General features: G+C 40.0%; 1 non-coding gene across 1 annotated transcript; it reads left to right on the top strand.

Moving 5' to 3' along the window:
* The first annotated feature begins 11,055 nt into the window (after positions 1-11,055).
* On the top strand, positions 11,056-11,127 carry TRNAK-UUU. Its single transcript has one exon. It is a non-coding gene; the product is annotated as a tRNA-Lys (tRNA).
* The last annotated feature ends 519 nt before the right edge of the window (positions 11,128-11,646 follow it).

The following is an 11,646-nucleotide window of genomic DNA, read 5'->3' as shown; positions in this document are numbered from 1 at the left end:
GAGTGCTGCTGAGCACAAGAATAAGGATGCCGTGATGCCCAGTGCTGAGGGTTTCACGGCAGACATTGCAAGAGAGGTTGAGGCTTTCTTCCTCACCCCTGAAGAAGAAGAGGTCATAGTAATTGACTCCTCTGAGAAGGATGATGCTGAGCCATCCAAAGCTAAACAAGCTCCATCGTCATCCTTTCCCTCCTTCCAGACTCTGCAATCTGGAGAAATGGGTTTCTCGGTCCCCCGAATTCCAATCCCAGATCACATCTGGGACCTCATATGGGGTCAGAACCGAGAAGGTGTTGCAGCCTACTTCGGCGATTTTGCTGGCATGTCCGAAGTAGATAGGGCAAGAATCTGGTCGCTGAAGGCCACTGCTGGGATGGGCGAATCCAGCAGATCAGTTCCTGACCCAGCCAAGTCTAACCAACTGCTGATGATGCAGGTGATTTTCCTTGCCTTTATTTCCTCTAAAATTCAGCTCTATTTTTATTTATTTTTATTTTTTAACTTGTTCTCCTGTTTTTAGTTCGTGCACAATCAAACTCTTACTGTAGAGCTGATAGATACCCTACAAGATAGGGTAGACGCTGCCGAGCACGACAAGAAGGTAGCTGAAGAGGAATTAAAGCTTGCTAAGCTGAAGCAAGCAGCAGCTGAAGAGAAGCAGCAGAAGGGTGAGGAGTACGAGAAAAAAGCTGCTGAAGCCCTCAAAACCTTCTGCGACGCTATGGAGAAGGAAGTTTTTCCCCCACTGATGGAAGGGGAAAATTCCTCCAGGAGCACATGGGAGTGGACGTCTCCAAATTCAAGGTTGCCGTTGATAGCCGTATTCAGGAAGGAGCTGCTGCACAAGCTGAAGTGCAGCAACGGCTAGAAGCTCTTGAAGCCAGCAGAATGGCTGCTGAAGAGCTGCTCCAGGCCAGGGATGTCCAACTCTCAGAGGCTGCTGCTGCTGCTGAAGCTCAGAGAGCTAAGCTCCAAGAGGCTGAGGATCTGCTGATGGCCAAAAAAGAAGAAATGGCCCAGGCTAAGACAGAGGCTTCCCAAGTTCAGCAGGAGTTGAATGAGCTGAAAGGTTCCTCCTCCAAGCTCGCCGATGAGCTGAGGAAATCCAAGGAAGACTTGGAGGAGACCTAGAAGAAGTTGGTTGATGCTGAGGCTCTACTCAAAGTCCGTGTCTATACCCAGGAAGAATATGAAATGGGTTTCAGAAACGGGTTCAGAGTATGCCGAAGAGTCTGCCTTCATGCTGAGCCGAAGCTGGACTGGTCCAAGTGTGTTGAATGGGTCAAGAATCCCGAAGACCCTCATATGAAGTATGCAACTCCAGTCGAAGCTGAAATTCTTAAGGCTGAGGAAACCGAAGAAGAAGCTGAGAGAATGGAGTTGGAGGCTGAACAGAGGGAAAGGGAGGCTCGGCAGAGTGCAAAGCCTGCTTCTTCTGCTGCTGGGGTTGAGGCCACCATGGGGCTCAACAATGCTGATCAGTTTGATTCTCGGGCTGAAGCATAGGAACTCGGGCAGTCGTCTTCAGAATCTTGCGGTTCATCATGCGCTTAACTTTAGACTTGCCGCTTTCTGAATTTTTTGCCTTGTTTTTTGCTTCAGCTTGCCTTGTCGTACAACAGTTTATTTTTTTGCTTATGTACGTATTTCGGCAGCTGTTATTTTCCGCTTGTGGGCGGCTGCCGATACAGTTTAATTGAACTTGTAGCTCAATTTCTGAGCATAAATTATTAATTTGATGCTCTTTTCTTCAGCTGCTTTGTTTTTGAATGCTTTACTGTTTCTTCAATTATGCTGAACATAAACTTGCACTGATAGTGCTTCTTGCCCCCCAGAAATTAAAGTATGGCTTCAGCTGAATAAACAATTTCTTCACTTCTTAAAAATGGGTATCCGAAACACAGGGCCAACTGAAGGCAATGTTTTGGATAATGGCTTTTTGGGATACAAGGCTCAGTTAAGGCAGTATCCCAGAATTATCCATGGACTCGTCTTTGGAGAACAAGTCTTACTGAAGTTGGACTTCAGCTGAAAGACCAGTGTTCTTTAAAAAGACGAGTTTTGTCAGCAATCTGAAACCCAGTTACCCGAAGGCGAAGGTTTCAGACGAGGCTGAATAAACAATTTTCAACTGTTGTTGTTATCCTTGATTTTCTGTCTATCTTTGAAAAATGGATACCCGAAACACAGGGCCAACTTAAGGCAATGTTTCGGATAATGGCTCTCTGGGATACAAGGCTCAGTTAAGGCAATATCCCAGAATTGTCCATGGACTCATGTCTTTGGAGAACAAGTCTTACTGAGGTTTGACTTCAGCTGAAAGACCAGTGTTCTTTAAAAAGACGAGTTTTGTCAGCAATCTGAAACCCAGTTACCCGAAGGCGAAGGTTTCAGACGAGGCTGAATAAAAAACCCTTAGAGAGTAGATAGAACAAAGAAAACTTTGAAAGGATAAAAAGTTGTAAACATTTATATAAATGGCGGCTCCAAGGCCTTTCATTAGTTCAAAATGTACTTACAAAGATTGTTCTGCCCCGAAGGGTTTACACATGATATTTTTTCAGTACATCAGCGTTCCAGTGATTTTTCAACTCAGTTCCATCCAACTGCCGAAGTCGGTATGTCCCTGGCTGAAGCTCATCATAGATTTCATAAGGTCCTTCCCATGCAGCTGAGAGTTTCCCATGGATTCGGCCTTTCTGAACTGCAGCAGCATTCCGAAGGTCAAGGTCTCCAATTTTGAGAGGCCTTGCATGGACCCTTCGGTTATAAAATTTGTTGATTCTCTGCTTATAAGCGGCCATTCTATCTCGGGTTGAGTCTCTTACTTCGTCGAGGAAATCGAGAGATTCCCTCATCAGTCGCTCATTCTCAGCCGAGAAGTGGTGCACTCGTAGGCTCTCAGAGCCAATTTCCACTGGAAGGACGGCTTCGGCACCATACACCAGTTCAAAAGGTGAATAGCCCGTTGCCTCTTTTTCAGTTGTCCGAAGGGACCAAAGGGTTCCTGGGAGCTCCTCAAGCCACTTGGACTTTTGATCTTCTACCCTCTTCTTGAGGGCATTAAGATCTGTTTATTTGCAGCTTCGGCTTGTCCGTTACTTTGCGGGTGGCATACCGCTGAATATGCCAGTTTGATGCCGAACTGATCTGTATACCGCTTCAGCGGTAAGTTATCAAATTGCCTCCCATGATCGAAGACAAATACTCTCGGGATGCCAAATCGAGTGATGATATTCTGCCAGATAAATATTCTGACAGTTTGCTCTGTAATGTTCGAGGCTGCTTCGGCCTCGATCCATTTACTGAAGTAGTCGACACCAACTATCAGCCATTTTTTCTGGTCCCAGTATATCCAGTCCCCATTGGGCGAACGGGAGTGGATTAAGGATCGGCTGAAGATCCCTTGCTGGCTGATGGATAACTGGAGCGTACTTTTGACATTTTTTCGCATTTCCGAACCAGCTCCTTAGCATCTGCGATCATGGTGGGCCAGTAATATCCAGCCCTCAATGCCTTGTGGGCTAAGGTCCTTCCCCCAATGTGGTTCCCACAGATGCCGAGATGAATCTCCCGTAGGATATAATCTGCATCTGTTGGTCCCACGCATTTCAGCAATGGGGCTGAGAAGGACTTTTTCAGAAGTTCCCCCCTGAAGACAATGAACCTAGAGCTGGTTCTCTTTATCTTGGAGGCCAAAGCTTTATCTTCGGGAGTTTCTCCCCGAAGCTTGAAAGCTAGGATGGGGTCCATCCAACTAGGCTCTGGGTCAGCGCAACACACTTCAGGTGCTTCGTCGACACTTCTCTCTCGGCGCACTTCTACATATACAGATCTGTTCAGCTCGGTAAGAGATGAACTGGCAAGTTTGGAGAGTGCATCGGCTTGAGTATTTTGACCCCTTGGGATCAGCTGAACGTCAAAAGTTTTCAGCACTGCAATGACTGACTTGATCTTGGCAAGATAAGCTATCATGGAGGGCTCTTTGGCCTCGTAGCTGCCGCTAATCTGATATGCAACTAGCTAAGAGTCTGTTTTCAGGCAGACATGATCGGCTTCCAGGGAGATGCACAATTCTAGGCCGGCGATTGCTGCCTCATATTCGGCTTCATTGTTCGAGGCCTTAAAAGAAAATTTTAGTGCATACTCAAAGGATTTGCCTTCGGGAGAAGTTATCACCACTCCTGCCCCCGAACCGTTTTCGGTGGAAGATCCATCCGTAAACACGGTCCAAACTTTCTTTTCACTGTCTAGCGCTTCTTGGTATGAGCATTCGGCCAAGAAATCCGCTAGAGCTTGAGCCTTAATGGCAGCCCTCGGACGGTAGCTGATGCTGAATTCGGTGAGCTCAAAAGCCCACTTGGCTAGCCTACCAGATTTTTCAACCTTGCCGAGAACTTTTTCCAACGGCTGATCAGTTAAGACCACTATCTGATGGAAATCAAAATAGGGCCTCAGCTTCCGAGCAGCTACTACTACCGCGAAAGCGACTTTCTCGAGTAGAGGATAGCGAGTCTCGGCATCCGTCAGTGTATGACTGACAAAATAGATCGGCTGCTGACTTTTTACTTTCTTCCTTCAGCAATACTGCGCTGATGGTGGCTGGGCTAACGGCCACATATAGGTACAAAGTTTCTCTTTCAGCTGGGCTAGACAGCGTTGGGAGTTGAGCCAGATGCTCCCGAAGCTGTTTAAAGACGTCTTTTTGCTCTTCCTCCCAAACGAGCTCTTTTGTTTTCGGGGGTTTCAGGGCTTTGAAGAAAGGTAACCCCTTATCCGAAGCTCTGAAAATGAACCTCGAGAGGGCTGCCATTCTTCCGGTGAGCCGCTGAACATCCCGCTTCGTTTTCGGCTCAGGAAGGTCGAGCGCCGCTTTGACTTTAGAGGGATTGGCATCAATCCCCCTTTTGCTGACTATGAACCCAAGGAATTTCCCTGACTTCACGCCGAAGACACACTTCTTCGGATTCAGCTTCATTTGATGCTTTCTCAAGGTGGCGAAAGTTTCAGCCAGGTCCTTTACATGGTCCTCTGGTTTTTTGCTTTTGACGATCGAATCGTCAACATAGACTTCCATGTTTCGGCCCTTTTGATCGGCAAAAACTTGATCCACCAGCCTTTGATAGGTTGCCCCCGCATTTTTCAATCCGAAGGGCATCATTTTGTAATTGTACACCCCAGCGTTCGTGACGAATGCTGTCTTTGCTCGATCGTCGGGGTGCATAAAGATCTGATGATACCCCGAGAATGCGTCCATGAAACTAAGCAAGGCATGGCCACTTGTCGAATCGACTAGCTGATCGATCCTCGGCAAGGGATAGAAATCCTTTGGACAAGCCTTATTTAGGTCCGTGAAGTCAACGCACATCCTCCAGGTACCATTGGCCTTCTGAACCATCACCACATTTGCCAGCCATTCTGGATATTGGCAAGGTTCGATGAATCCTGCCTCCAGCAATTTTTTGACCTCGGCTGCGATGTCTCGGTTCTTATTGGCGGAGTAATTCCGCTTCTTTTGCTTAACTGGTCAACACGTTGGGTCAACATTAAGCTTATGGGAGATGAGGTCTGAACTTATCCCGGGCATATCAGCTGCCGAGAAAGCAAACACATCTCTGTTGTCCCGAAGGAGCTGAATAAGTTCACAACGGGTGTTCGGATCAAGGTCCATCCCGATTGTTACACATTTCTCAACGTCTCCTTCGGCCAACTCAACTGTTTCAATCTGTTGGTCCATGTCCATTGCTGATGGACTGGACTCTTCATAATCTGGCCTGCTGCCAATGTCAACAGGTGTCCCAGTCTTTTTGTTCTTCGGCTGGCTCTCTGAGTCTTGCGGCTCAGCTGAAGAGCTAGCCTTTTCCCTTTCGGGCCCTTTACCTCTGGGTACAGATCCTTGGGCCGAAGCACTTAGGCCTTTCGGCTTTTTTGTGCTTGGCTCTCTTTCTTTTTCTTTCTCCTCCTCATCCTTGTCGTCATCTGGGCGACTACTGGATGGCTTGAGGTAGTTGCACCTTCGGGCGTCCTTGACTGCGCACGCTTGATTCCTTGCCGCCGAGTCGGTCGAGGACGCTTCGGCGAACAGTCTCAGGTTCTCGGTGAGTAGATTCTGGCCGAGAAGCTGAGCTGCTGCTCTTATGCATTTCTGGTCGTGAGGATGAGGATCCTTTTAAAAATTGAGGGTTCTTTTTCCTCTCTTTTTCATTCTTCCGGGTATCCTCTTCCCACTCTTCCAGTTCCCGGAAGGAAGGAAGCTTCCCACCATCATGGTCTAACTTCCTCCGCTGATGCCGGGTATGCGGAGGAGTTCGATCACGAGGTGGTGGCATATTTTGTGCCCTCATCGCCTCCATGAGTACTGCCAGCGCTCTTGCCACCTCTTCCGAGCTGGGCCCCGTCAAAGGGGTCCTCGGCCGAGTATGGGAATGAGGGCGCACAGCCGATGGTTGGCTTTGGGGCACTGAATGTGTCCTATGATCGGACTCACCCCTGCTAGACCGAGAGTGACTCGGCCTATGATGAGAGTCATGAATTACGGGAGAAAGGGAATCCTCCTTGTATGATCCTCCCCCCGAGCTGGCACCCTTGGGAGAGTTCCGGTCCGGCGGGGGTGATGGTGTAGGGATTTTAGGCTTTTCGCCCGCTCCTTGACGGAGGCTTTTGCTCTTGCGGTTCTTAGCCATTGCTACTAAGATAATTGCAAGATGATCTTGGTTAGAAATTTGGCTTAAAGATTTTTAAAAGTCTTCCCCACAGACGGCGCCAAATTGTTTCGGGTGAAAACAATGGGACCTTGCCGAAGGTCCGCTGGAACGAAGAAGACTGGATTCGGTCCAAGTTATGTTGGGCCGAAGGTTTCCTGCACAGTAAACACACGTAAACTAGCCTCGGGGGTGTTGCCGAGGAAGGCCCCTCCGATGCTAAAGTCAGTACAATGTGTAGAAAGAGAACACTATGCAAGAGAATTTGTTGCTTGAGGCTTTTTTTGAGTATATCAGAATATATGAATCTATGAATATTGATGGCTTTTATACCTCTTCATACATGGAGAAGTTGGGCCTTAGCCCAATTGGCTTGCTTTGAGGGCTGACCTTTGACTTTAGCACAATTGGAGAGTTGAACCTTGACCTTGGGCTTTTAATTGGATCATTTAATGCCTAGGCCCAATTGGACTAAATTGGACCCAAACAAGAATATTGGGAGTGGTGGTGGTGCTCAAGCTGGTGCTGCCTCTGGTGGTAGTAGTGCTGGTGCTGCATCTACTAAAACTGCTGGATCTACTTCTTCTACTAATAAAACTAAATAAAAGGGAAACGTTGAATTATGTAATATGGAGTACAATTTGATTTTTGTTACTTTTTTTTGTTTGTATCATGATATTTGATTTATTTGATTTTTGAAACCATTTTAAGAATAAGACACCATTTACAAGGGTGAAAGGTATTTTACTCATCTTGCTTAGGTTTATTTATTTATTTATTATTATTATTATTATACTTTGACGTTATCTTATTATTATTATTATTATTATTATTATTTTTAATCTTTTCTTTTTTATTTATAAAGCAAAGAAACATTTTATTTATTTAAGTTGTTGTACGTTATTGTTCGATATTTTAGGGTTTTTTAGGCTTTAAATTCCTTTTTTTTCAATAAATATCTTATTATATTTTAAGGGAAATAAAAGTTTTGGCGGGAATGTTTTAGTTGTGAACGTGACATGTGTACTTATGTGATATTTTTTTTGGTGATTACTTTAGTGTATAGTATTGATTGATTGATTGGAGTTCAAAGTAGGTACAATGACAATTAGCTTAAAAGCTTGTCATTGAAGTTGCTCTTGACTATCATTAACGGTTTTTTTTTTCTTTTTTTTTTTTTACAGGAAGATTGTAGTTGTTACGAGTATTTAACACTCTGTTTTTTCACAATTAGTGCCCAACTTTGACCGAAAATTTCCAAATTTTTTTAAGTTCTATGTTTGAGGCTTGTTTTTATACAACAAAAAACGGGGCTGATTCTAGTTTGGTTAATTTGTTGGTGAGGTTAAAACTTAATAGTTATAGATGTAACAAAATGTAAATGTTTATCTTAAATACAGTACTGTAATACAATACCTAACAAAAGAGGGAGCTCCATTTAATTTTCGTGATAAACAAAAATCATTATTTAGTGACAATTTTATAAATAAATCAACAAAATATCCAATTCTGCATGATATTTTCATAGTTTAAATACTTCCCCTCTCTTTTTATTAAATCTTTGAACGATGATGTAATATTTCTAGGCCAGGGACATGATGTGTACGATATCATTTTGGGTTGGCCTATGGGCAACCAACAACTATTTGTGAACTTTAACCTTTTTTTTTTTTTTTTTTTTTGAATAGTTGTAAACTTTAACTTAATATCGTAATATAAGTCCTCCTCCCCCACCCTACCCCCCCACCCACCCACTCACCCAAAAAAAAAAACACTTTCTTAAATAAATCAACATTTAAGAAACTCGCATTTAATGAAATTATTGACTTATTTACAGAATTATCACTAGATAAACACCTTTTTTTTTTTAATATGAAGATAAAAACTTGTATTTTTTCCTAACAAATAAAGTCGTTGGTATGAATGTATGATGGTATAGAATTATATATCAAGCCATCAAGACAGAGATGAATGGACCAGAATTTGGCCAATTATTTAAGGAAATAAATGTTAGCTTACCTATCTGTCATCTTGGCCATCATAGTTATTGTTTTAGGTACAAATCGTTGTTGGAACCTTTTATGAGTCTGGACCAAAATAGTTATTGTTTTAGGTACAAATATCTTTTATTCCAAATTTCTGTTATAATATATATAAACTAATCATTAAATTATGTAATAGTCGTCAATGTTTTTCTTAAAACATAATTATAAGGTACTGTACCAAGACAGTAGCACAGCATTACAAAGTCTTGCTTGCTTTAACAAAATACAGAGTATTTCCATTATTAAGTCCTTGCTAGAATGTTAGTATAGTAGTACCAACAGAAAAGTCAAGCCATCATAAACTAATGTCTTTCAAGTTTCAACTGAAGGGACGTACATATTTCCTTAAATTTATAAATCTAATGGAATGAGTTTATTTCTTTATTAACTTATTTCCCTTAATACCTATGTATACCCTCCGTGTTTTAATAAGTGTTACACTTTGACCGACTTATAATTTTAAGCAATTTAATTGACTTAAATAAAATAAAAGGTAAGTGGGAGGCAGTTGAAGTATTAAAAAATTGTAAAAGAAAATTAGTAATAGTTGGTTCGTGGAGGCGGATGTACGATCCACATGGTGCATCCGCTCCAAAATACAAAAAGGCGGAATGAACATTCAGATATATACTAATGAACATGGTCATATAAAAGAACATAGTAGCCATTAATAATGTACATGAACATATACATAAAAGAACATAGTGTTCATTTATAATGTACATCAGCTTTTTATGCAACACTTTTTTTTTTTTAAAGAAATTTTGCATAATGAAATAGATAAATAGTACTATAAATATTTTTTTTTTACCATACATTAATTACAAATCATTTCAATTTTTTTTTTTACCAAAAGTTCACTTTCTCTCTCCAAACAAAACTTCAAACCCATTTAAATTCCTCAAACCTCAAACAAAATTTCAAGAAATTCGAAATTTTGAGGTAAAAATTGTTCAAGATGACAAATAAAAACAATAGGTAAGACCAAATTCGACATTTATACTTGTTTATTTGACATTCATACTTGTTTATTTTGAGTTTGAGTGTTTGTTTTTTATAAATTTGATTGAAAATTGTAATATTTGATTTTATTGAAAATTAATTGCGATTTTGATATAATTTTGTTATTGCAATGAAAAATAAAATGAAATTCTTGAAGAAGATCAACCGATTAATATATTTTGGAAGAAGAAAACAAGCAAATAGACAAATTTAGAAAAAGTTGTAGATCCAAATAATACAATGTACATTAAAATACAGTAAAATGTTCTTTTTTCATATACTTACATGATGCAAATAATACAATGTACATAAAACATGTAACCAACATTATAACATATATGTTCATTAGAATATAGTACAATGTACATTATAATACAGTAAAATGTACATTTTCATATACATACATGATCATTTATACCAAAAGTACATTTATTATATGAATAATGTTCTTTAATATTATCTTGTTCTTTACTAATATTACAAATGTTCTTTAGATTTACAAAAAAAAACATATAAAAATGGATGTTCTTTATAAAATAGCTATATGTTCTTTACAAAATAACTATATGTTCTTTAAGGAATAGCTAAATGTTCATTCTGCCTTTTTTTTAAAGAACACTGGATGCACCAAGCATCCGCCTCCACAGAAAAAATTTCAGTTCAATTCATTTCAGTTTATGTTTAATGATATTACTAATGATATAAAGCCAAATTTCATACTTTTAATCTTATATTACAACGACGACAATAATAATGATGATGATGATGATGATGAATATTATACGGTTATACCATATTTCACTTAGGATCAAGTTAGCTTTTAAAAAAGACCGTCCCAACTTTTTTTTTGAAAAAATTAGAAAAAAATAATCCCAACTTTTATCAATTTTGGTAGAATAATCTCAACTTTCATTTATTTTGGAATAATCCGAACTTTGGGGATCTTCTTTTTCTTCAATCCCAAATACCGACTCCGGTTGAATGGGTTTCTTGTTTTTTTAAGTGACACGTGTCACGCATTAATTGGTTAATAATAATAATAATAATAATAATAATAATAATATCAATAATAATAATAATATATTACTCCGGATAATGAAACTTTTTACCGAAAAAAAGTGCAACACGGAGAAAGTATATACTACCTCCGTTATATGTTATTTGCAACGATTAGACATTATTCCTCTCTACTTTATGTCAAATCGTTGCAAATAATATGTAACGAAGGTAGTATATAACTTTTATATACTCTATAACTCTTAAGTGATTTATAGTAGATGCTACAGAGTATGATAAGTTTAAATGGTGTCTTTTTAGCTCAGTGGTAGAGCGCGTGGCTTTTAACCATGTGGTCGTGGGTTTGATCCCCACAGACGGCATTTATAGTTTTAATTTTCTTTTTGATGTTTTATTTTAAGATGAGAATAGTGTGTCAAAGGGTCCTTCTTTTTGATGTTTTATTTTAAGATAAGAATAGTTTGTTCTTTTTGATGTTTTGTTTTAAGATAAGAATAGTTTGTCAAAGGGTCCGATTTCATCAAACTAGATAGTTGTAGAATATGAGAATATCCCAAAGTTCCCCTTCTTAATTGGCCTCTTAAAAATCATAACAGGAATTTGAAAATTAAAAACGTAAATATATCACCACTTACCAACAAAACAGAAAAACAGAAAAAGGAATGGAAGAATTACGGTACAGTAACACACTAATTATAATACAATACCTAACAAAAAAAGAAAAGAAAAAGGAATCAAACTAACCAACAAATAATACTATCATTCCGGTATGAAGTATTCAACCAACTAACTAATCAACATGCACAAGAATCAACGATGTTTTCATATATCATAAATACTACGTAATAAATATATAGACTTTTATTCTTTTACGGAGTAAC

This window comes from Chenopodium quinoa, unplaced genomic scaffold, assembly GCF_001683475.1.
Source record: "Chenopodium quinoa cultivar QQ74 unplaced genomic scaffold, ASM168347v1, whole genome shotgun sequence".
Taxonomy (NCBI): domain Eukaryota; kingdom Viridiplantae; phylum Streptophyta; class Magnoliopsida; order Caryophyllales; family Amaranthaceae; genus Chenopodium; species Chenopodium quinoa.
This window is presented reverse-complemented; position numbering and strand designations above follow the sequence as displayed.